The sequence below is a fragment of the Molothrus aeneus genome, chromosome 3 (assembly GCF_037042795.1).
Source record: "Molothrus aeneus isolate 106 chromosome 3, BPBGC_Maene_1.0, whole genome shotgun sequence".
NCBI lineage: Eukaryota > Metazoa > Chordata > Aves > Passeriformes > Icteridae > Molothrus > Molothrus aeneus.
Window position 1 is genome coordinate 61020130 of NC_089648.1, and position 27338 is coordinate 61047467.

The 27338-nt window shown below is 41.3% G+C and overlaps 1 long non-coding RNA gene across 1 annotated transcript; it reads left to right on the top strand.

The window, feature by feature from the left end:
• The first annotated feature begins 8162 nt into the window (after window positions 1-8162).
• Window positions 8163-9424, top strand: LOC136553989 (uncharacterized). Its single transcript, XR_010783263.1, has 3 exons — window positions 8163-8258; window positions 8894-8972; window positions 9224-9424. It is a non-coding gene; the product is annotated as an uncharacterized lncRNA (long non-coding RNA).
• The last annotated feature ends 17914 nt before the right edge of the window (window positions 9425-27338 follow it).

The window sequence follows — 27338 nt, forward strand, 5'->3', positions numbered from 1 at the left end:
GAAGCAGGGTCAGAATTAGTTCAAAATAAATTAATAGTCAGAAGTTCTAACTTGCTAAGCTGCATGCAATCCACCCTTCAAAGGATATTCACCAATTGCTGTAATTGCTCTCTTCAAGGGCTTCCAAAAAAATCCTTGGACATGCTAATTAATGCTGTTTTAGATATATGTTAAGGTATTTGACCTGAGAGTTTAATTCTACAGTTTAATTCCATAATGATTGTAAATGGTAGGACTGCTGCATATTTAAAAGAACATTAGTATGAATTTGGCTAGCTGTTGGCAGTTTAACAGTGACTAACAGATCTTAAACAAGCATGAAATTCTGGTGGTGAATGACACTTTTATAGGGGCAAGGGCTGGGAGCTGAAGGCAGGAGAAAATATTGCAACCATCCATGGTGACCTTCCCTTTTCCCTGGATTTTACAGAGTCTTTGTCCAACTTTTCCATCATTGGGACAAGCCTGAGTTGGTGGAAGGGCCTTGTCCTTGTAGGCTTGGACAGCACACGATGAACTTGGTGGGACTGGAACTTGTTGATATGCTGAAGTCATTGACAGTCCCTTGCTGATGTCACTGACACCAGGATTTCCCCAAATAACTGAATATTTCAGCCACTCACAGATAATCAAATCTTCCAGTGTCAAGAAAGAAGTCTGTAAATTCTATCCCTTCCTCTGCCAATTTTTTCTTTCTTTTCTTTTTTCAAAGTGGATGTCAGAAGAAATCAATTGCCAGAGAAAAGAAAAGAAAACAAGTTGATCCTTTTATTGTTACTGTTCAAAGGCGTCTCTTTGTTTTAGAAACAAAAATGGTAGCAAGTGACTTTTTTCCACCCCTCAGTGGCTACATAAATTTCTGCTACTAAGGGACAAACATCATTGATTTGACCAACTTATTCAAAACAGGTCACGGAGCTACAGCTTGTTGTGTCAATTCTCATCATACACTGATGTGGCAGGTTTTATGAATAAAATATGGGCAGTTGCTCTCTGGGAGGATGCCACATCTTAGCTACCCAAAACCCTCTGTCCTTGAAGAGCAAAGCTTTGAAAAATTAGGACCATGTTTCAATCCAAGCTGTACAATATGCTTTTCAATGAAGTGTAATATATTGTTTTTAGCTGAATAACTTTCTTCTCCTCTTCTCCCCTCCCCCTGTCCCTCCCTTACTTGGGGGAAAAAAAAAAGCCATGCCATCTTAAACTAAAGCACACTTCAGTCAGTCTCCCTGTGTGTGCTCTGTGCCAGCAGCCACAGCAATTCTTTCATCTTGGCTTCAAAGTGGTGCTGAGAGGGGGAGGGGGGCATCTAATGAAAGAAGAGAAAACAAACAAACAAACAAACAAGCACAAAACAGGAGAGGAAATGAAAAATAGCAGTCTACCTTTCAAATCTGAGTGTTGCCTGCAGGCATGCTCTGCAGTGGATGTTGCACTCAGCTTCAGCCCCTTGTATATTTTTTTTTGTTATTGCCACTTCCCATGCTGGGAAGATTCTTGTCATCCCTCACATATTTTATGTGCAGAAAAGGCTGCCCTGCCCTGTGCTTGGTGATTGAGGCTGTGCCCCTGGTGTGCCACACTATCAGTGGTTCCCAAGGCTGCCTAGCCTGGGAAAAGCTGCATGGAAACGGTCCAAAATCAGCATTACATGCATTATTGTTCTTACTCTCTCTGATTAGAGTGCACACAATGAAAACAACAGCAACAGCCTCGTTTTCCAGCTCTCCTCCCAACACAGGGCTGTTCTTAGGCTGTTTTTTCTGTTTTTTTTTTTTTTTTTTTCTCAGAGTCTTCATAGGAATTAACTGCTTCTGTGCTGGTAGGCCCCAGGCATCCCAGCAGCTCCTCTGGGGGGAAGCCCAAAGAGCTTAGTCTGACTGAGAGTAACATTTTCAAAAGTGCCTAGCTGACTTGTGAAATCCCATTTTTTAAAAACAGGTCTAGTGGTAGGCTGCCTTGTGGACCACTGGAAACACACTGCTTGGAGGCTGTGGTAAAATGCAAGGCACTGTAATCCCCATGAAACAAAACAGAATAGGCTGAATGATGTTTAGGCATTATTCCCTTGAATACTCATGCTTTGTGTTAAATGGGCATCACACACAATGTTCTAGCAGTGTGTCACAGCACCTGGGTCTCCCCCAGTCCTGCCACCACCACTTTTTTCTTTACTCCCTGGTCAAAGAGGTCTTGCTGTCCTGGCTGAGGAGTGCCAGAATGGAGTAGCACTAGTGGCTAAGCAGTCATCTGGCACACAACAGTTTAAATTTCACGAGGCCTGTTCCAAGTCCTGGTGTAGCCAGTTTGGGATGGGATAAATCTCAGCTTGTTCTATGAAGAAATGGTATCCAGTGCTTATCCCAAGCACAGGGAAATGCCACTTAGGAGTCACTGGGTGAGACATGGCATTTCAGGCTTAATCTGATTTCATATTTCCTGAAATATATTAGGTGACATATCAAACAAAGGAGGCAAAGAATTTTCTTCCCATTTAACAGATTAGATGTATTCTAGAGTGTCAAGTACCTGCACCTTGAATGTGCACAAGTATTTGATAGGAGGTGAGCTCTTAAATCTGCTCCAGAAGAAAGCAGTAGATAGACTTGGGTGCTAAAGAGGAGAGAGAAAGGCTGTGTTTTTAGACATGAAAATCCCATAGAGTACATTTTCGTTCAGTTGTAATAGGTGCTAATCTTTCTTTTTCTTTTCTTTTTTTTTTTTTTAAAAAGCAGATCAATCTTGAAGACACTATTGGGAACACAAGTAGGAACAGACATATACTGTAAGTGATGGTCTGTTTTAGGAGCTTTTAATTACTTTTTTTTATGTGCTCCAGCTGTATTGCAGAAAGGGATCCCTGACGCTGTATTCTCTTCTTCACAGAAAGAGATATAGATGCTCTGGGTTACTCTGCAGCCAAGGACCACCAAGAGCCCCAAGCATCTCTTGCTATGAGGGACCTCAGATCTGCAGAGGTGCCTGGGGGGTTAATGGTTGATGTTCTTAAATTGCCATCCAGCAGATGAAAGACAGATGTTTACTTTTAAGACATTTTAAGACCAGGGAAAAAAGCACTTTGAAATTTGAAGAAAAAGAAACAGCTCTCTAGTCAATGCCTTGTATAGTCTTCTGCTTGTGGAAGGGATTAGACTGAATCATGGAAAACAAAAATGTAAAGTTGCAGAGTTCTGGTCTGCCACTTGTCTCAGGGTCACAGTGGTTAAATCTAAAACTTTTTTCCAAGTTTTTTAGATTCAGTTTGAAATTTCATAATCTATTGAGAAGTTTTTTTTCTGCCTTGTGCATCAGTCATGGTAAAAAGTGTGAGAAGAAAGTCAGTTCACTATTTTTCCAGGACTGTAATACACAATGAAGGAAAAGTTTTTGTTTATTCTTCAAGAGCTCTACTGACATCATATTTCTCTGAAAAATAATGTCTTTTTTTATGCTAACAAAGTCCTTATGGTCCAAAGGCAAAGCTGGGCAAAAAACTGTTCTTGTCTTAGGTGACTAATATATTTTTGGGCAGGATTGACCCTTTGGTTATCTTACATGTCATAACTCTTTTAACTTTCAGGGGCTGCATAAAGAAAAAGGTGAATAGAGGGCTGTAAGAAATAATTTTAATCAGCTTTTCTGAACTTTTCCATGTTTAAAAAACAATTTGTGTTACTTTGTATGTGAACTTAAATACAACTGGGATGGGACTTCTGTATCAAAAACATTTCCTCTATTAAAAACCTGGAAACTGGCTGTCATTACTCTTGCTTCTCTTTCTTCCCAAATCAAACAGTTGTGCCAACTGCTTGTTTTGTTTAACAGTCCAAGTCAGAGAGATATCATGGCTAATCACAGTATCATTTTCTAATGTTCACTGGAAGGAAATCTCAAATTGTTCTTGAGAACCTAAATATTAGGCTTATTATAAATCTGATTAAGCAGGGGCACCAGTCCTTGAAGGCAGGATAAATATGACTCCTAGGAAATTGTGGAAAAGAAAACCTAGCATTGCTGAAACATACTGTTCACAGATTGTTGCTGGAGACTGGTCTTCCAAAATGTGCAGATTTTCTTTGCTTTGACTAATGAATTTATTTATAGGTTTCTTTTTCATTAGCTATAAAAGATCAAAATTTAAAGATTACTGGCAGAAAACTGGTCCCTGCACTCTTTGCTAATATGCCCAGCATGAACTGAAGCTCCTTTTTCTCCTGTGTGCCAGGCAGTGACATAGGACTCAGGCATGCAGTACCCCTGACCTTGTGTTCTGGTCCCCATTGCTATATGCCAAGCAGGAGGGATATCCATGGATAGAGACATGCAAAGCCCCTCCACATGTGAAGTGATCCAATTGCCAGCTTGGAGAATCTGTTAGCCTGACCAAGAGCTAGAGGGAGGCAGGCCCTAAGGTCTCTTTGAAAAGTGGTGTTTAGATTATAACTCAAACAGGTTCTTTAGGGAAAAAAATGCCACTAGAAATATACCAAGACCAAAGCTATTTCTACTTCTGCACGAGATTCACGTGGAGCATCGTATCTGTGATTTTGTTTGTGCCATGTTACCATGTTGGAAAAAAGTCTGACTGAACTCATGAACATGCATTATGGCCCAAAAGAAGCTCCCTTGCCATTGATTTGGAGTCCTCTGAGGCACACAGGAGCTGGATGTGACAGAGATGCCCCCTGGGTTAAACTGTTATGTGACTCTGTGGCCCCCTTTCAGCAGAGGGGGGCTGTTTCCACCCCCAGGACAAGCAGGACTGATGTGGCCAACAGCTCCCTGCTGTGGGGGGACAGCAGGTCTGGGAGGAGGTGCTGAAGTGTGCCTGCATGTCAGCCAGGGCCCTGACCCCTGCCTTGCTGCAGGGCCAGCCCATCGTCACGGTGCCCTTCACCTGACGATTGTCTGGGCTCATTTGTCACAATTTCTTGTTTCCACAACAGCCAAGGAGCTTGTCCCAGTCACTCCGCTCGAGTACCACAAGACGGGAAAAATTCTGGCAGTAAACAGGCTAGCAGACAGTTTTCTTTTTTTCTTAATATTTTATTTATGGGGAAGAGGCCACAGGAATAATTGAAGATGCCTGTTTGCACCCACTGCAGTCTGTGAGTGGTTTGCAATGTAAACATGTCAGCTCACAACTGGAGCTTGAGAAACACATGTGCCAAAGAGCCTGGGGCCCTTTGTGTGTCAGTCACACTCACCTTCCCAGCAGTGCCCTCCTCTCACGAAGAAGGACAGGCCCAAGTGTGGGGAGTTCCTGCCCTGGATGACGCTGGTGCAAGTTTCCATGGAAAAACTGATGCGGAGAACAGGAGCACGCACATGGCATGAGGTGAACTTATGGTGTATTTTATGCAGTAAAAAGCAAATGGTATTTCAGACTGGTTTTATTTTTTTTCTTTCTTGTGTAATGTACAAATTGAGATCAGCTGAGGCACCAATAGGGTTGCCTTTAAAGAAGCTGAAATGCTGTGCAGAAACACTTGACAGAAACAGCAGACAAAAGGCCAAGAGGAACAAGGAAAGAGGTGGAGAGGCCTGGAGCATTGCAGGGGGATGCGAACAATTCTGCTTGCATTGAACTAGAAAGGGGTAACAGGAGATAGAAGTATTGCTTAATAAGGCACTTTAAGAAGACAGAAACTATGCAAAAGACCAGAATTCTATAAGAAGTGGCAAGGTCTCCAAAGTCTTCTAAATCTGATTTTGCTACATAAAGGCCAGATGCTGAATGGATGAGGTCCTCAATACAGTTTTTGACCTAGAGTGATTTATGAACAGAAGTGGAAACTCAGTAGTGAGGGTCTAGTGTAATGAATCAATTCCTATAAATATTAAAGAAAGATTGACATTTAAAGCTTCTGCCATCCTAATACCCTAGAGCACACAGGAGACAGCATTTTATTCCCTCCAAGCCTAGTACTCAGGGGGAAACAGAGTTGTATTTTAGATGCACTGGATTAAAACTGAAGAATTTGGAGAAAGTCAGGAGAATATTTTCTAGACACATGATGGTGAATTAAAAAAAAACAAGTGAGCATATCAGATCCTAGAAAATGTATGCAGGAGACTGTTCTTAATGTACAGAAGAATTAGAAAAGTCTCTATGACAGAAATATTCAGACAGTCATGATTGCTTCTTTCCTCTTCGCAAAAAGTGGAATGTGACTGAATAGGATTTTGTAAAAATTTCTGTTAAAGTTTACTGAATTGAGTCAAGTTGAGAAATGTATTCTACCAGAAGCTTCAAAAATGTGTATTTATTTTTAAAAAATGAGGTGTAAGTGAGCAACAGCACTATGTTAAGAACAAAGTTGATGCAAAAAAAGAGCTCTGGTGTGGACTTCTCACCAGCTTTGCACTGACGTCACATTGCTGGCTGCAGTGGACCCAGCCCTGATTAATTGCCCTTGTCAGTCAGATCCTGGGAAAGAGTCTTGAAGGCAGACTGATACTCTAAGGGCATGTCAGATGTGAGGTTATTTGATTAGTGTCTTAGCTGAGAGCAGACAAAGTTTTGAGTTGCTGGCCTGTGTAGTGAAAATTACCATTAAGAATTGCCATGTGCACAGGTTCAGCCTCCTATTTCTCCATGAAGCTGAAGGCCACCCTCCAAAATGTGTGCGTAGCTCCTGCCAAAATCAGTGGGAATTCTGTGAAAGTGTTGGAGGATGGTATTATTGAGGATTGTTTTCTGCAACTTAAAGCTTTTATATTAGAGATAATAATGCTCAAGATCTTTTCTTGCGCTTTCCTAAATTAGGACATGCCTCACTTGTATCTAAATTTAGTTTGGATATGACTGCTGTAATATTTTTTCTTATTTTATATTCATCTCTCTTCTGTCTGCTGGCTTAAATTCAGACAAAGAAAGTCAATATTTTCTCTGCGAGTTATTTCATTTTGTTGGTCTATGATATCATAGCAAATGTCAGCTGATCTTATGTAATATGGAGTTGAAGACTGTTATCCTTCCTTTTACAAATAAACAGATCTAAATAACATAGGTCCATGGTCAAATAGAGTATTTTTAGAGCTATTAAAAGAGTAAAATAGTTTTCTGTGCTGATGAGAAAGTCTGCCACTTATCCTGGTGGTCTCTTGTTTCTCCCTCGCTTGCGTTTGATCTCTAACACTGTGACACTGTACCATTTTGCCTGTAACAAAGTCATCATTCACTCATTACTTAGCAAGTCTGAGCATATTTTATGGTTGATAGCTGGATTGCCAGCATGGTCCAAAATTAACCTCTCTCTGCTTATTTTTGCTGAGCTGTAGGGCCAAGGCAGTGCAAAACTCCACATGTGGCAGGAGGCAGCACGTAACAGCCTCTATATTTCCCTACACTGAGGGGCAAAGTCCTCCACTCTTTTGAGTGCAAGCAAGTCTGTGGTCAGCAGAAGAAATTCTGGCCCAACATCATTGAGAACCTCACCATTCTTCAGCCTGTGATTTGGGTAGGAGCTGGATGTCTCTCTGAGTTTACAACTGATGGGCAGCCTTAAAATCTCCACAATACATAGGCACAGAAGCTTCTTGCCTGCCCAGGCAGTGGAAATAAGTGAGTGGGATCCACAGGAGGATCAGTGTTTGCACCGTGTTGCCTTTTTCCTTGGTGGGCCACAGATGTGGGGAGGAAGAGCCGAGAGGGCTCCTCGGTCAGATGCGAGCTGCCGGGAGATGCTGGAGAGCCCCAGCCATCAGCACATGGAGCTTTTTCTCTCCCAGCACATTGGATTAATTTCTGCTGTTGGCAAAAGGGCAACACAATGTATTTTAAAATCCCTTCCTCTGCATAATCAAAAGGGAAGGAACACGACACGAAAGCTGCCGAACAAAGAGCAGACAAGCGCTCCCACCCCTCGAGCCTCCCTTTCAGCCACCCGTGCGCCGGCTGCCTCTCAAGGCCTGTCTAGGTCGTATTATGACTCCTTTATTAGTGTTTAAGGTCACCAGGAGACATGCAAGTGCATCCTATATCAGGAAGTGTAGTATGTCTCTGGAGTGAAATATTTGGCTGTTAGCAGGAGCTGCGGCCGCGGCTCGGAAATCCCGGGACGCGCCTGCGGGGCGGGCGGGCTCCCGGCGCCTCCCGGCACACGGAGCCGCCGGGAAGCGGGGCGCCTTTCCTGCCATTCTCCGCACGGGGCTGCCTTCCTCCCAGACTTCCCCACCGAGCCCCCAAAGCTCCCTGGCCACTCTGGCCAGCTGCCTGCGGCTGCCATTCCAAGGAAAAGGCCTCCACTAAGGCAGGTACCCGGCGCAAACATGTGCCGCCGTCTGCCCCGGCGCTGCCGCTCCTGCAGGAAGACTGATATGGAGCACGGGCGGGCAGGGAGGCGCTGGGTGCCAGCCCTTGGATCCGTGTGAGCCGGCACGGATTCACTGCCGAGCCTGTGAGCGCGGGGCTGGCGCGCCCTGCGGCACACAGCGCAGCCCGGCGGGCATCACCGCCGGGACACAGCCGGACAAAGCGGGAATTGTGGGGCTGGCACCTGCGCCACGACCTGCTACAGCCAGAGCTGGGGCTCTTTTGGCGCCGCAGGTCCCGCGGCCAAGGTCAGATGGCAAGTGCGAAGGTCTTTGAAGCGCGTTGGGTGATGTGAAGAACGCCAATCACTTGTTTTTAAAATGTTAAAAGTTTAATAGTAATAAAATGGTTATAAAAATAGTAATACAATTAGAGTAATAATAATTTGGACAATTTGAATTAGGGCAATATGAGACAATAGAAACAAAGAGTTACGGACGTCCGGGTACGTTTTTCTGGGCAGCATAAGCCCGACAAAGGACACACGTTAACAGAGGATTAACTCTTAAAAACAATAACCTGTTGCATATTCATACACCTCATACATGATACCTAAATTCCATTCAAATACAGGATTCTGTCTGGTCATCGTCAGCTTCTTCCTCTGAATCCTGACAGCCCCTTCGAGGCGGGAAGAAGTTCGTTTCTTCTGGTAAGAGGGCAACAAATTCTTTTTCTCTGAAAGATTTAGGTGTCCTGTGGCTGCTATCTCTCTGTGAGTCCTTTCTTTAGAAAAAAGTATCTTACATAGCATAGTTTCTATTTTAACAATTTTTATAATCTAAAACTATATTTAACACACTACTCAAGAGAATTATTACAGCATTACATTCTATCACAACACATATAATATCTATTTTCATATTTGCGAAAAGCCAATCATAAAATACGCATTTTTCACAGGTGATGGAGAGTGTCACAGCTTCCTCCTCTGCACCCACACCCAGTGTGCCAGGCTCTTGCTCCAACGTCACTCAAGCACAAGCCCTGCTCAGAGCATACGCATTTTTTTATGCATCATGCCTGACAATAGCTAAATGAGGCCGCTGTTCTGCAACCCTGATGTATAAAGAGAGGCAGAAACAGGAACATTTTTTTCCTATCTACGCGAGTAACTTCAAAATATTTATGTCGTATCAATATGTGCAAGGATAATGTCCCCTTTCTTTTTGTTGCTCAAATGTAAAAGAGAGATGCAGACAAGGTTGTGTGTCAAGAAAAAAATTTCAAATATTGAAGTGCTTTTCATCAGCTTTAGCTCTGGTCTTGTAATGGGGTGGAGGATCCTCTCAAAAATACATCCAACTGCAAATAAATAAATACATAAATACTAAAAAAGTGAGTACGTTTCCCCTAACAGAAGGGAGAGACTATCAAGAAATCATTGCCTCAGTCTAATAAATTGCAATTACAACAAAATCTCTAGGCCCTGCTAGGATGTTAATTGCAATTAGATGGAGAAAGCAAACTCCTGGTAACATTGATGCCTATTGTAGCTACAGAGTTATTCCACCAGAGATCTCCATTTTCAGGCATTTCTTTTTGTTTATCCAAATTGGCCTTGGACGAGTAGTATACATGTGTGTGCATTTGTATATGTTTTTATATGTATATATGTGTGTAGACAAAGCAAAAGTATCTTACTGTCTGATTGTTTAGCTTCAATGAAATGGACAGTCAGCCATAAATAAGAGAATGCAGCATAGAAAGTGTTGAGGCTGATTTGGAATTGTGAGGTTTCTGTTCCAAAATATTTTTTGTTTCCCAAAAATGTATTTGACATTTTAAAGGGATATTGTTATTGAAATTTCATTAAAAATCACACAGGAAACAGAGTTTCAAAGGAAACAAACCAAATAACCATCTTAAAAAGAAGCTTAGTAAGGGAAAAAAATTGGCAAATTATTTAAGTGTTAATAGTACTTAGATTAAATGTCTGACCTTAAAGGAAAAACTCCAATAACATCACCAATGTGTGGCCAACAGTCATCTTCCAAAAATGCCAGTTTTTTATGACGCATGTGTTTTGAAGTGTGTTTTGGTCAGCTGCAGATTAATTTCCTTTTTACTAATTTTTTTTTAGCACAATAAAAAGAGGAGAACAGTCAAATTTTAAAAATGCTCAAGCCTTGCTGTTAAGGGTGTAGTTTTAACTTCTTGGCTCTGAGTAAATCTTTAGACAACCAGAGACACTTTATTAAAACAGTTCATGTAGGTAAAAAGTGTTGTGTGTACATGCAAGAAAAAATTTTACTGGAGGGTTGGTTTTCCCTGAAGTGTTTTATCCTATTTCAAAAAGAAAAAGAATAAAAATCCAGTGCTAGGCTGTGTGTATGACACATGGTGACGTGCAGTAGCAATTAAGTACTGTCCTTCACACTCCCCTGTCCGATGGGACACTCACCTGCCCTCACAGGGCACCTCTGAGCAGCATCCTTGCTCTGGGTGGCTGAGACAGGCATGCACAACAGGCCCCCTGAGCACTTTGGGCCCTCAGCTCACAGATGGAGATTTTCTTGTGTGCTGATTTTGGCAGTCAGATCAGATTAGTCAGTCTAACTTTATGCCAGCTGGTTTTGACAGGTTCATTTATTACATTGTTTTTAATTATTTATGGCTGTGCTGCAATAAAGCCTGTCCATGCCTCATATCGCTGCCTTTAGAAGATCATCTACATTAACATTACTGATAGCACCCAGAGGGTTGGATGGAGACTTTTTGGAAAAGTTAATCTCAACAGGTCTCGTGTGTGGTTTTCTCTGCTTTTTCCTCACCTCTCCCTGGAAGGATGTCTCTATGTCCCTCCTGCTCTGGTGGAGGGAGTAGCAATTCCTACATGAGGAGGTGATGGTGATGAGCTGAGGGTTGTCTCCTTCCTTGTTCCACTGGAGGAATGCTGTTCTCCAGCCTAGGACATGCAAGCCTTCACAGGCCTGGAGGAGCTACAAAGGGTTGCGTGTAATCTGTTTTTCTCACACAGATCTGAGATTCCACAGCGTGACAAACCTGGCTGTGTCATGCGTGGCAGGCTCAGGGCATTAATAAGCACTTTTCTTAGCTGTTGCTGTAAGACAAGTCTCTGCTCTGTGAATCTTTCGGAAGATATTCACTGCTTGAATTAAAGAGAAAAAAAAAAAGAGCAAATGTTGGACAGATGAAACTAATTAAAGATTTCATTTTACTAACTAAAATTTCATATTTCCCTCCACATAAGCTATTGTAAATTGCATGATGTCTAACCTAAACATTATCACACGGCATGCTGTCATCTTTCATGAATAATAAAAGGATTGCTGTAATCCTGCATAAACCCAGCTTTGGATGTTGAGAAATATTACACAAGTGTCCAACATGAAAAGAATCATGTTTCTTATTCCACCACTCTGGCCAAATATCATGTTGTCTTTACTGGAAAACTGTGTTCATCAAACAAGTTTAAAGCTGAGAGTGGGAGAGGGTGGGACATTACATTCTTGAGGAATGACATTATAAACAATACGGTACTGCTTTGTGCTGTCAGTAAATTGGGGATATTCTAGAGTAAACAGGGAGAGCACGCCATGGTGTGCTTGGGCTCCATCTTTGCTTTTTTCTTCACAGAACTCACAGACTACAGAAGATGATCTGCCCTTGCTGGGGCTTCCCACTCCCTTCTTCCCTTCTGCTTCACTCTCTTTAAGCTTAAAGCTCTGGATCAAGAGATATGAAACGTTCTTCAATGTTTTAACCCATAATTGAAAACAAGAAAGATGGGAGGGGGCTGGAATAGGAAAGACAATTCAGCATATTGTCAAGGAAGGACAGAGGTTGATTTTGAGAGGCTGTGCCATACAAGTGTTGATGTATAAGCATTTTTTCCTGCATGTTAGTGGCTTGCTGTGGGCTACAGGTCCTTAAATCATAAGCATTGAAGTATTTTAAAGGTGCCATTTCTAATCCATAATTCATGACTTTCTTGATGTAGGGTTTTATGCATGGGAAATAAGTAGACTTCTCTTTTCAAAAAAGGACTTTTCCATGTAATTAAATAACAGAGTATTGCATTGTGTGTTTACTGTTCACTATATAAAATTAACTTTTACTCTGCAGTCTTGGAGGCCTGAAGTACCAGCCAATGGTGCACTGTGCGTGCTTTAGGAGTTTTGAGGAATATATCAGTTTCATGTGGACACTCTTCTGATGTGTGCTCTCATACACAGGAACTGGGTGGAAGCTGTTCAGCTGAAAGATGCTAATGGCCTCCTTTATCAAAGGAAGCAAGAGGCAAAACAGCAAGTGTTTTATTAATTTCTTACACATGCTTTTTGTTTTAATAATTTCTTATATGGTATTCTATGTCTCCCATGGAAACTGGATTCCAGAAATCCTGGAAATCATCAGGATATAACAACAGTAAAAATAAGAGATTTTTTAGAAGTTTAAATCCCTTTCTTGTGGAAGCATTTTCTGAATGGTCTAGCAAGCTGTTAAAGCTTGCAACTAAAAAAAGTGTGACTAGGCTGCACCAAGTCTTAAGGTTATGCAAGGTCCTTCTTCCTCTTCCATATTTTATCTCTTGCCATTTAGCTCTCTCCTCCCCTCTTTCCATTTCATCTTCCCTCCCTCTCCTGTTTCTCCCACCAGTACACAGCTTTTGGGAAGGAAAGAAAAGACAGCTCTCTCTCCCTCCTTGGTGGGCACAGGGAGAACAGTGAGAAGGAGCTTTGCTCATCGTGTCTTCAATACACTGTCCTGCTGCAACCTCTGCACCTCAAAACCTGGTACATCATTGGAGCACCACAGATGACACAGAAACAACAGTTAACCACGACTGTAATGAAGAGAGAAAAAGGGCAAACAGTTTTTCTCCTTCCTTTCTACTCCACAGTGAGGAGGGGAACTGAGTAGTTGGGCTGGAGACAGGGAGCTTGTAAAGGAGAATCAAAGTGCTCTTGAGCCAGTGCTGGCTGGCAAAGGGTGCACCCTCATCCTGCAGAGTGAGGGACACGTGCATGGCATGGTGCTGGCCCCAGCCCCAGCTGTTTTCCTGATAGCTCTGTAAATGCTGTTGATATTTGAGACAGGTTTGAGTGAGCACAAAGAGCTCAAAAAGCAGAGTACGGAGCTTTGTGTTTCTCTAGGGAAATTCCTGGTCAGGTTCTAGCAACTCTGGGCAGAAAAGCACGCAGAGATGTGTTTGGGAGAGATTGCTAAAAGAGCTTGGAAGTGGGCTGGGCATTTGCTTATGAGCTTTTCTTTATTTTGTAAGCATGCAGTATAGGGATATTAATAAGAAGACAATAGGCTGTGGTTTCTATTCCCTGAGAAGCAAAAGGTAGACAACTCCTATTCATCATATACATTTGTTAGGCTCATGTAAGGCAGTGAATGACTCAATCCTGACTAATAAATATTTGCGAATGAATACTGCTCCCAAACACTCATATATCAGTGGTGAATATCAAAAGCTCAGGCCAGCTTTCCTATGCTGGTCCAGCCTACCATTCAAAGAGCTTTTGGAATCCTTTCCCAAGTCTAGAACCTTGTATCTGAACTTTCATTGAAAAAACTTTTCTGTGGAGCTGTGCTGTACTTTCATCACTGATCTAAGTGAGTCTGTGGTCTCAGTCAACAAATCTGCATCTACAATTCTACTTACCTTGCAACTGCATGCCAGAAACCCTCATCTAATTCTGGATAAAAAAGCTGTATGCCAACAAAGAAGTATAGGATTAGAAAAATATTAAAGAGCAATAGCTATAGCTATATATATATATATAGCTATATATATAAGGCAAACCTGTGAAAGAAAAAAGGTATTATCTGAAAATAAATAATAAGTTTTAAGCCTGAGAGCATTTTCCTGCTTCATCTAATCTTATATGTTCTTGAACCTATTGATTTCTTTTTAAGCTTTTGATACTAAACATAAGCTTTAGAGTCAAATTTGTAGTGAAAATAGAATCTAAACATCAAAAGTAGAAGGATGTAACTTCTCTTGACAGTGGCTCATGAACAGAAATAGTTTAAATGTAAACATATCAGTAGATAAAGTGTTCTGGTTTAATTTATAAGCTTACTTTTTTCCTGGTCTACAATAACCCTGAATAAAACTATTTTGGCTGCAATCTCCTCCTGAAATGCCTCTCAGCTACCCCTAAGGCAAATCCAGAAGTGAAGGCTTTGGGTCACTCTTGCAATACTCTTGGGTAACTGTGGCATACCGGGAGCAGAATAAATTTTTCTTCCTTCAGCTGTCTCATCCAGTCTGGCAAAGGACAGTTTTGAGAAAAAAAATTCCCAAAGGCTTTCTGATATCTAACTAGTGTTTTTTGCAGCAAAATTTATGAAATAAATCCTGTTTTGTTCCTGGGAAATAATAAATATAATGTGGAATAATAAATGTATGGATGAATTCTGGAATATAATAATAATAATAATAATACATATTTTATATATATGGTAATCTCTTATTTTGAAAGCTTCATTAAGTGATTTGGGTTAATATTTAATGATATTAATTCTTGCAAGCTGAGCATTTTTTCATGACAGATCATGAAGAAAGACTACAGAACTACAGAACAACTACAGAAAGAAGGGGCTGCCTGACCTGCATCAGCCAGAATTTTGGCCTCACTTTCTCAGGGTCCCAAATTGTAAGCAGGGCAATACTGATAATATTCCCACTAATGATTGCAGGGTGCTGTCTCCCTACTTGACAATCTGGGGGCATGTAATGGGTGTACCTCATATGCTGTCCATTGCCAGGATAGAGTCTTGCTTGTTACTTGAGTTTTTTAAGTCATGATGGGCCAGCTTTCCAATAGGTTTGCTGGAAATAAGTGGCATCCCGGTGGAAGGGATGAAATTCCGATGAAATTCTGATGAAATTCTGATGTCATTAACAAAGGGTAAATTCCCATCTTAAAAAAATGGAACCAGAAATATATAGAAATCTAAAATGAATAGAACAGAACTATGTTCTTTTCTTACTCTGTGGTAGTTGTAAATATAGTTTAAAATGTATTTTATTTATTTCCACATTGTATGTTTACAGCTTCCACAATTGGTAAATTTGTTAACAGACTGGTATAGTTGCTTAATTAAGACTATAGATGTAGTTTTGACTTCATATTTGAGATAAACTTTTCTGTTTTTCAAGTCACGGGGACAGACAAAACAGGTCTGTGCTTTTGCTTTGTTTTCTTTTTTGTGTAACAAATTGTTTTCTCTGAAGTGTCCGTATGGAGATTTACATGAATAGGACTGCAGCAGAGAATTTTAGCAGAACTCTATGAAAAAAAAACAACAACCCAGAGCAGTACAAGGAAACGTATTACAAATACTTGCTGTTCTGCAGAGAACTTAGGTATTAAGCTGCAGGAGAAAGAGACAATGAGGTTCTTTATGCACAAATACAGGCAGATGCTCACTTCTCCTTTGCATCTCTTTATGCTAATGTGACTTCACTGAAATGTTTCTTTAAAATAGTGGAGTTATCCTGCAGGAGAAAACCTGTTCCAGAAAGCACCACAATACATTGTATGCTCTCTCTAATATATTGACCATAGAAAATATCTGTGATCATTTGTATTTTGCATCTCCATGCAAACTGAAAATTCAAGGCAGAGATAAAGCACTGAGCATTCTGGGAGATGAAACCTGTTGCACATTATGCCAAAAGTAATAGCAGTGGAAGTAACTAAAAAACATTCTCTGAGGCAAACCCAGATTTAGTGCAAAGAAAAGCTGCACCCGTGATCGTATCAGAATTTGTTCTCCCCCCTGGAGCCAATAACATGGTTTCCATGAGCTAATGATATTCAGGTTTCTGTCCTTCAATTTGTAGTGGGTGGCTTTGAAGTATTACCTCCAGTGCCACAAAATGAGAGAAATTTTCTCTGCAAGAGAGATAAAAGAGATACATCTTCTGGCAAAGACCTAAAAGCAGGTAGTCAAGGGTCTAGAGGGCCTTAATCTTTTCCCTCTAAGGCAAACTAATTTAAAAAATATACTATCAGGCTTACAGCAGATCACAGAAACTCTTGAGGGCAAATTTGGGTAGTAGACCAGGAACATTAGTGGTGTAAAATTGATTAATAGAGCTGTGCAATCAGAAACATAGGGAAAGCTTATGGTGAAGGTCCTGCCAGAAGTAACGTGTTATTAACCCATTTGAAAATGCCATACTAGTATATAAAAATTTAGAAAGCACCTTTTTCTGTGAGATACTGACTCTTGCACTCTAAAAATGATGTCAGTGCTAAACTCCAGCAAAGAATGCTCAGATTTACCCTGTTAGAGAGTAACTTCCCTGTTTTTCACCAGCTGCACAACACAAGGCAGGGTAACTGGACTGTATTGCAAATCAATTCCGCTCCCATCCAAATTTAGGGACAGGTTACTGAAGGCTCCTCTGCATATAAGGTTCAGTATTATGTTACTGGCCTAGGTTACCAAAACCATAAGACACAAAAGGGAAGGGTAAAAAAGAAAGCTAGATAGTGATAAAATACAAATTATAAATATTTAGTTAATGTTCTGTTAATATGTTGTGGATCATCTCTGAGGAGCTTTTACTGTAGGATGCTAAAGTTGCTAAATCATGTGGAATGAGTCATGTAATATGTCTCTGCATTTGAAAAATGTTTTGGAAATTGATCTCTGAACAGATGAGGGCCTATAATTTAATTAATAAGGTCTGTGATGATGGATTCCATCCCAAAATGACACATGCTGCTGTGATAACTGTGATCTCCTGCTTGAAGACTCCAGAGGAGTAGGAGTCAGAATGTGTCAGAACATGTTGAAGTAGACAAAAAATTCCTGTAGATTGAGATGGATTCCTGAAGAGTTAAAGAGCCAACCTGGACACAGGATGCTTTGCAGAAACTTACTGCTTCCCTAAGCCTACAGACTCCAGCTTCTGATGCCATTTAAAGCAGCCAAGAGTCAATCTGGTCTGACAGAACAATAGCATAAGTATCACTGTGTTGGTTAGGTGTTGGCCAAAGCTCTCTACACTCTCTTGAGTAGTGTAGAGAGCTTTGGCCAACACCTAACCACAATAAAATCTGTTTATTGTTAACATGCAGTTTCCAACCCTCCCAGCTCAGCCCCACCTCTTCTTTTCCACGGAGAACAGCAGCTAAGGCACCTGTGTAGTTTCCCCTCATACACAGAGAAACCCTCACCTGTTTTTTGTTTCCTTATTCCTGCTTCATTTCTTTCAGTTGAGATCTAGTGTCTTTGTCTGCTCTCCACAGAGTCACTCACTGTGACCTTGCATCCTTGCAACTGGGGGAGCTTTGTGCTGGGAATGGAATTGCCTCAAGGTAACTGGCATTTCCTTCCAGGAGCAGGATTCAGACTCTGACTGTTGCTTGGTTATATGATACCACTCATGATGAGTGAAATCAGTTGAGTTGCTAACTCTCTGCTGGATTTCATACATATTTCAAAGAGGTTTAAGAACAATAGGTGTTATGTTATCTACTGCCAGACATACTGCCAAATTGTCTGAGTCCTCTAGAGCTTGTGCCTTTAAAAGAATACATTTTTCTCAACTGATATCTACTTCCAATCTGCAGAGTAACAGCAATGAATATAAAATTAGGGAGTTTCTTCATTTGCATAAAGGTAAGAATTGTGTTATCATATTCATTGATAAGCAAATTGAATACTTTCCAGTATTTTCTTTTCCTAAACTAGAATGAAGTATCATCAAGAAATGCCACTAACTTGCCCATTCTGTGCAACACATACTTTTCATTTGCCTGTGATCCAGTTTAAAAGCATGTGATGACTTTAAAATACTCAGTAGATAAAGATTTATAGCATGATTTACATTCCTGAGAAAACTGGGACAAGAGAATGTAAGCAAATATAGAAATAGAGAAAATGCTCCTATTTTGTCAGCTGTGCTGTATATTTATGTGGTGAGAAATCAGGTGACTAAAGATGACAGAGAACTAATGGATTTGCCTACAAGGACCAGAAATATGCAGTCTCAAGAATCGCTCCAGGACGCAGAAGATTACACTGAGGTTGTCATTCTCCTTCCACAGGTAACAATCAATAGGTCAAAGGAAAACAACCTCAAGTTGTGCCAAGAAAGTTTAGATTGACTATTAGGAAATATTTCTTCGTGAAAAGGGTGTTCAAGCATTGGGACAGACTTCTCAGGGAAGTTTTTGAGTTGCCAACCCTGGAGGTATTTAAAAGATGTGTAGAGGAGGCATTTAGGTTCAGAATTCAGTGGTGGACCTGGCAATGATGGGTTCATGATCTTATAGATCTTTTCCAGCTTAAATGATTATATGATCCGGTGATAATAAGCTTTAGTTGTAAAAATTCTTACGCAAATACATTTACATGGCAAATTTCTATAATTAAACTGAAAAGAAAGCCTTGCATTGAAACTAGTAAATTGAAAAGTACCTTAGTAGAAAGTATTATAAAATGTTACAGGAGTTGCTCTTAGGTTGGAGAATTTGCTACACTGGATAATTCGTTACTTCTTTTCTTGTTAACAGGAAGCAAGAATATAGTTAATTATTGCCTTTTCCATTCTCAGGTTTGTAGTTCTCTGCAGAAGTAGAAAATAAGGCAAATATCTCCTAGAACTTCTTTGGAGACCATGTGGTCCATGGGGTCTCAGAGGAAAGTGTTCACACATTGCAGGCAATCAGTGCATCATCTGAGCAGAGCTAACAAAATGATCTATACAAAAAACCACCTTCTTCTTTCCAAATGGAAGAGGAGCATAGACTAGAAGGATGCATGAGGAGCAATGTTGCTGGTTCTGCTATTGTCATCTGCTCTTTACAATCTATCTCACAAATTGTGGGTTATAACAATGGTACTAGAGAAATGGAAGTGTGAAAGAAGATGAAATGATTTGCAATTGCTCCAAAGAATAGAATTACAGGCCTAAAGTTTATGTGTTACTAGATACAAAAAGAATGCAAAATATTAAGTGTTTCCTGAAACAGGCCATTCTAAGAACAAACATTGCAAGGATAATAAATCCAAAGGCTTCCAGAGACAAACTTGTTAAAAAGTTCGTTTTAGCAAGGAACCACAGTCAAACCACTAAGAGTGGAGAGATCCAAGTCTCTTCACATTGCAGTTAGTGGCCACACATCATGCTCCAGATTTGGGGTCAAGCTTCCACAGTAATGATTTAGAAGCCTAAGTCCCATGAACATTCCCTGTGGCCACCCTTGGGTTAGAAGCAACAAGTGACTGCACTTCTTTCAGGGGTGTGAGGAAAGCTGAAGAATCCCCTCTCCAGCTGCTCCCAGCCAACCCTGTTAACCTGAGCTGGTTTGGGCTGTGAGGCAGATGGCAGTGGAGTCTGAGTGCAGGGGTGGAGAGATCCTGGGGACAATAATCTGTTAGGGGTTTTCATCCCACAATTCCCAGAGCTTCTGTAAGGACAGCTTGAGAGGGACAAGTAATCAACAGAAAATCCTAAACATCTCAGAGAACTGATAGAAATACCTTAGAGAGAAATGTTAGACAAAACTGAATTCTCTGTGTGTGCTCTTTTATTTCCTTCCATTTTCTGTTTTAAGGAGAGATTTGTGATTAATCAGATGTGATTAAAGAAGGCTGTAAAATTGGCATCTGGATATTTATTTTATAATAAGCTGTAATTACATTAGTGTATTAGAGTAAGATACAATTTGGTATCTATTATCTCTCTGTGCCTGTGGCCAGGTGTCCAGGGGCATCCCTCACAGGGATCTTCTTCTCCCTAATGTCCTTTACACCAGGGTGGGTAAGGGAGCCTGGGGGCCCTGCACCTCTCCCAGAGCTCTATAACCACACCAGATGGCAGCTAAGTTGCTAAAGGTAGATGGGAAAATGGGAGTTTTTCTGAGTACTCCTCCTCTGCCACTTAAACAGGTTAGAAATAGTCTAATTTGTATAAAATGGCTTGAAGGGGACTGTATTTGGGAAGCAACTTTGACTAGACACAGACACTGTAGTCTTCTCATCTGAAACAAGTTTTTGTGGTGAAATAGTGCCACCATTGATACCAACCATCATTCAGGATTTAGGACTGAATATGATAATACTAAGGAACTAATTAGTTAGCTCTGTGTTGGCTTGTAAGTGATCATGAGATACTGTACAGCAGTTTCCTTTTTGTTTGGTCCTAATGGTAATCTTGCAGACATCTTGGGAATTCAGCCAGGATTTTCCATGTTGGGCAAAATAATATTCACTTCATAGGGAGCAGTATTGCATTGACTTTTCATGTACCCATGGGCATATACAGCAAATAGGTCTCAGAAGATGTTACTTCAATTAGTACTGCTGTGAATAAACACTTCAGCTTTTGTTTCACACAGTTACAGTTCTCCTTTCTGAGTGCCGAAGGGAATTGTATAGGGATGTGCAAAGGTCAGGAAGAACAATGTTACCAAGCCTGTTTGTGAAAAAAATGCATGTAAAAACACTTGGAGTACTTAAGAGCAATTTATGGAGCCATCTAGATAATGTTACAGGAGTTACTGTTATGCCAAGAGCATAATACTGTGTTAGTCCTGCTTATCTCATTTCATTTACTTGACAGACAGTTCTTGTACCAGACCAATTCATGCCTGCGTGAAATAAGCAGAGTTTCACAGTTGGGCTTATTTTAATGTTTTTACCACCTGAAGACAGCAATGGGCTTTCAGTGCAAGGAACAAGGAAACTCCTTTCCTAACATCCTAATGGGCTCACGCTCCCCTGTTTGACATCTTGCTGCACACAGCATGTTTTTCAACAGATGTTTTAGAGCCTATTGATGAGTATCTGCTTTTTCTTAAAGCTGAGGAGCCATTCTGCTGCCCAGAAGTGCAAATAGAGATGAGAAAAGAATTCTCTGTAAGTAAGAAATTGCATAATACCCTTTACTCCCTTTCTTGAATGTGAGTTTATCTGCTGGAGTCCCGTTCTCTGATAATATTGGTGATGCATTTTAAACACTGAAAAATTCCACCCAAAACATACTGTGGGAGGCTAATGCAAGAAGCTGCCATTGTGTATTATTGATGGTGTATCAGTCAAGGTGGATGAGCAGCAGGGCAGTGAATGCTCTGGAAGACCAATATGATCCATAATTCAGAAAAGGCAAAGAACACAACTGGATGAAACTAAGAGTGCTCCCCTCACAACATTGTACATGTACTCTTCATCCTGGAGACAATGGCAGTGGCAGCTTTTGGAATGCGCTTGCTTTCAAATTTACATTGTCTCAAAGTAAATACGAGTTCAGAGATTGTGAAATGGAATATTAATACAAACTGTATACAGAATTGAAAACAGTGATTAAGGATCTATGATAACACTACAGAGATGTCCCATTTCGTCCACAGGTAAAAGTGTTAAAAGTTTTGATTTTGGGATTTCATTCATAAGACATTTGAAACATCTCATTCACACAGAATATCAGAAAAAGTAATATCATATTAGACTATTTTGCATTAAATCATAGAAAGGAAGATAATATGTTGCTAAGCACGTAGAATTTCAATAATTCTTTTTATATAAGTTGCAATGAAACGAGCAAATCCCCCCCACAACTGAAAATCAAGCATTAAAATGGAACTTGCATCACAAATCCTAGCTAAATTAATGAATTATTGAGTTAATCATTCTGTATGTTTTAATCCTGTCATTCTCTTTCTAACAATTAGTATCAGGGTGTCTTTCTCACTCTTCATGGATAATATATTGATTTTCTTGACAAGAAAAAACCCATCACTATGGTCACATGATGTAAAACACTGATTAAGAAGAAGTGTGCCAAAACCCATTGAGCACCCAACTGTGCACCAGGAGGATGTATGCCAGATCTTGTATTATCTTCCTGTGCTGCTCTAACTTTGTGCTGGCTCAGCTATCTTAAGTCCTCCAAAAGTCAGAACAAAACAGGCAGAAAAAGGCCTAAAACTGGCCCAGACTCCGTAGTAAGCTGTGGTTAATAGAACAGAGATGGGGATGGAGCTTGGGCTTCACAGGTGACCTGATGGGATGCATATCTCTGAGCGCTGTTGACCACAGAATGCAGAACATTTGAAGTTGGGATTGAGAAGAAAACTTCCTTGGGCCAAACCATATTCTTGGGCTGGAGCTCCCGTCAAACATGCAAAGTGCCTTGGCCAGACTCCAAAATGCATTTTGACTCCAACATCCATTGCATGAATGTGTTCCTTGCAGAGATGACAGAAACAGAGAGCTAACACCTATTGCTGGCACTGGAGAATAAGAGGATACACCAGAGATACCAGAACGAGATTCCTCAGATGATCAGATTAACCCAGATCATTTCCTGTATAGCCACAGCTCTTCTGAAAGAGTCAATTCAATTTGAAATAATTTTATCAGAGATATTCTTCTTTTAGCAGAAAAGGGGTGGGTCCTTGCCCCCATGAACTCTCAGTAATTTTATTTATTACTTTATTTAAGGTCCCTTCAAAGGGACTACACACAGGGATCAGGCAGTCTCTGTTGGAAATACATTTGAACGGGTTCTGTAAGAATAAGAGAATACTCTGTTAGCAGCTTAACAACAATATTTTTTTTCAAGGAAGGAGTAAAGGTATGAAAATACTTTTAATCTGGTCTCAGGAGTGTCTTCTATGGCCTTTGGTAGGGACATAAAAGAGTCTGTGTGATGTTTATACAGCCTCCCGCAGAGTAATTGCCATAGCAGCTCATATAAAAGCAACAGTAGAAAGGTGTAAAAGTCATTTGCTGGGAAGAAATAGGAAGCAATCAGCAACACTTTAAACAAATTATTGCCATGAAATCACTCTCTCAGCTTGAGATAAGCACTCGGGGTCTGTTAAAGCTATAACAGCCCTGTGGCTTCTTCTCCTGAGACATTTTGCTGTAAAGTTTTTTCCCCAAACGAGGGGATGCAGTGGAGTTATTCTTTAAGGCAGTGTTGAATGTGCTTGTCCCCAGGCAGCAGCTGTTAGCCCCACTGTTTGTGGATGTGTGTGTGAGTGTCCGTGTGTGTGCAAGGACTTTTCAAATGCACAGTAAAGTGCGATGTCCTTTTCCAGCAGGGCACAAATCTGTGTGGGTTAAGCTGTGTGGAATTGCTGTTTGCAGAGGAGCCTCTGCAGATGTCTGTGGCAGGCAGCAGGGCTCTGAGCTACCCGGAGAGGGAAGCACTTGGCACAGGTGAGCTGGGAAAGGAATATCCTTTCTGTAGAAGCATAAAGGACTGGAGGATTTTTGAGGCTGCCTATGAACCTGGGCCAGCTCTGTGGCCACCCTGGCTCCCAGGGAGGGAGATGTTCTTTCCTGGTGCTCTGCCTGCAGAGAGAGAAAGTGTGCCTCTTGTGAATCTCCTACCCTGCCCTTGGACAGAGGCCACATCCGCGCTGAGCATTTGGCTGCTTGCTCCAGCTCCTGGTTACCACATCCAAAGGGTCCTTGAACTGTGAATCCAGTTTGTTGTTACGGGAAATTCACAAGTGTTTGCTTTTAGATTCTGCCATATTTCTGTGTGTGCATGTCTTCTTGCTATTGTTTCCACTTATTCTCTTCTTTTTAAAACTTCTTTTTCTTTTTCTGTTTTGTTTTTTTTTTTTTTTTGAAACAGATGGGTGTGGGTGGAGACAATGAATATAAGACCACTCACTTTTGCCTTTTACTGAAAATTCAAATGTCTGCCCATTCCCACTGATGTCACTGGTAGGATTAAGAGTGCAGGTGGGGACTAAACAGATGAGCTCTTGAGAAGGAAATTCTCATTTTGTAAATCTTCTTTCTGAAAGAAACTTGGCTGCCTCGAGCTGCAGGGCTCCAGGGTTATGATTCAAAGGAAAAAACAGGAATAGCAGTGGACTGTCTGAATATGTACAGACCCATGTTAACATGAAAGTAATCATGAATGAGGTGTGGTGGTCCTTGAATATGGGGAAGGGGCAGTGACTGAGGGGCATGGGAGGTTACAGGGCCACCTTTTGTGTGAGAAAATGGCTCTTGGCATTTGCTAGCCATGCCCAAGCGATGCAAGCAGGCTCAGAGGCAGCTGTGGGCACGGCTCCCAGGAGTCTGCAGACAGCCAAATGTCAGAGGCAGTCATGGGCTGGTGCTTAAGCCTTTTGCCTTGTCTTGCTGAATTCACCACAGCAGGCATAGCCAGAGCAAAACTCGCATGCAGGAGCTAGCTTGAAAAAGAGAAATCTCTGTCATGAAGGGGAGAAACAATCCCAGTATTCCCAGCAGGAACTCTGATGGACAGAAGTGTTGCAGATAAGTCTTAAACCAATGAGAAGAAAATGGTAATGGAAAGGAAAAGAGCCAATCAATCCACAACTCCCTGGTTATAGGTATCAGTTTTTTAATTTAGGTGCCCAGCTGTGGTTGCAGGGATAACCCCTTCAAAACACTTCTGTTGGAAGAGATTTGTAGGAGTTACGGAGCCAAGATTCAGAGACTTGGGTATAAACAAGCTGTGGTGCACTCTGGTTATTATTCTGTGCCTTTCTGACCAGCTCAGCCCCACCTACATTGCAGCACTCATAAACTTTCCGGGAGGTAAACTGACCCAGAGGGGAAGTATGGAAGAAGGATGCTGCTGGTCTTTGTTGCTGCTTTGCCACCAGCCTGGGAGCTTTCTCAGCCATACTGGAAGGTGCTGCTACTTGTGTTACTGTAATGCTCATTTTCCTTTTCTCAATCACTTAAAAGTTACTGAATGTCTTGCTTCCATCTAAGTTTGTGACATATCAGGCTCATTTTGAAACATTACTGAAGTTGGATTTATTTGACATTTTCTTATCAGTCATTGGTTGTGTTCTGCATTTTCTTTCAAGCTACTGTATATTCCTTGCTAAGGATTTGACTTCTGTTAATACTAAGTGAAGATGAATCCAGATCACAAAAATTGAATTCATCCATCTCTGGATTCAAACTTCTCCAAAAGTCAGGAACAGTGCAAGACTGAGTTGTTCAGGCTCATGTCTGAATGGAAAATATTCAAACCTGTCTCAAGGTTTGTTTACATGGTTTTTGATTTCAATATTACATGAAACAACTGCTGTTTAATTAGTGAGGCATTGTAGAAATTCTTCTTACGGGTGTCATTTCCTTTGATCTCTTGCCTGAGGAAGGAGTTTAGTAATGGAATCACTGCCCCTTCCTATTACAAGCACCCATAATTGTAGTTGCTTTGTCCTGGCTGTGGACTAGATTATTTCTTGACTGCTTTTTAAATATTGCTTCTTCCTCTCACGTAATTCTTCTCTCAGGAGCTAGCCAGACATCTCTTGCTTCTTTATTAGTCCATGATGGTTTAGTCTTCATGCTGCCACAGCTTTTTTTATTAGGGTCTTTTACTAGAAAAATTATTAGTGGGCATCTTTTGTAAGCTGTATTCATAACCTCGTGGGTTGCTTCACATTTACTTTACAGTTTTTTACATCTATGTGGAGAACAAGCAACATCCAACAATTCTTACCGATGCAATCAACAAACTTAGAAGAGTTGCACATGTGCAGTTGTTTACTTGTTATGATGGCACTGCCACTTTGGGGCTTTCTGGGGCGCCTATCCTGTTGACCTCTTTGGTATTAGGTGGCCTGAACCCTGTGCATGATGCTCTGTAATTGTGTTTACTCTGGCAGGAAGCAGTCTGCCTGGACACGCTGTCAAGCAGAGTGCAGGAGGTGAGTCTGGCCTCTTTCCTTCAGGAGAAACAGCTGGGCTGGAGCCAGGCAGGGAGGAGAGGTCAGGAGGTCACCCTGGGGTCAGGGATGCAAAAACCTGAATTTGAGTGAAGTCTTAGTTTCCTCAGACACAGCAAAACTTCCCTCCCACCTTTTCATCTTTCATCTCTTCCCACTTCTCCCCAGGCTTGGCATCTGTGGGGCCATGTAGCTCATCTTTCAGCAGCAATCACAGGAGCTGCGACATCCTCACTCTATGTGCCTTTTGCAAGCTTGGCAGTAAAAATAATCTCCATAGGTAAACCAGACTACAGCATAAGGTGACCTCAAAAGTGAGGGTTGAACCAGCAGCTGGAAGGGCAGAGCAGGCTCTAACCCTTTAGCAAGGTGTACCCAGTTACATAAAAAGGGAATAGAAGGCTGCAAGAGATAGAGAGAGGTAAAAGAGTTCCTCCTGCCCCGCCATCTCTGCTGAAGGGATATGTGAGTGGGAAAATCTCTCTTGCACCCATTTATGGTACAAATTGTGGGGGATATGGAGTGGACCTTATGAGTTCACTTGGGGTGATTTCACCACTGACCTTCTGACTGAGTTTTTTTCCCCTTATTGGTTATCATGCACTCTTCTCCATCACTTTCTGACAGCCTGGACTGGGACCTTCAGCTGCTCCCTCTAAATAAATGCTTAGCAAAGCATGGCAAGAAATCATCATTCAGTCAATGCCAGAGCTTCCTTTTTTTCTCCTCTTTACTTGCTTCCTCCTGTGCCCACTGCCTCTGAAATTTAGCATCCCCTCTTGCTTTTAGGAAGAGCAAACTAACAGATGGAAGAGAGCTGGTGAAACAGAGGAAAGCTTCTCGCATGGTGCTGTCTCTCAGCACTCTGTGCCTCACATTCACACCTGTAAAATGGGATTGAAACTTCCTTGCTAAACAGAGTGACTATAGAAATGAGACTATGACAAGTACCCAGAAATACAACTGGATATCATGTCTGAGGAAGAAAACAGGGCTGAGCTAGTCTTCTTGGCAAAAGCAAGATGGAAGCCTTGATTTAATAAAGCAGGATGACGCCATGTACCTCAATGAGCTGGCAGCTGGGAAAGAGAGGGTAAACCCCACTTGGTGTGCATTTATGAGCAGAGCTTTTGCAGCACCCTGCTGTCACATGTTGCTGTGTCCTTCTTAGCTTCTTGCTGAGCTCAGACTTCAGCCAGGCCCTCCTGACATCTGGACAGGGACCTCACTCTGCTCATCACACAAAGAGCTAAGCAAGCTGCCCAACTCATCTTTCAAAGCAATGTAACATTTTCTGCAGGTCCAGTGTTCTCATTCTGCATGTCGATATATTTCAA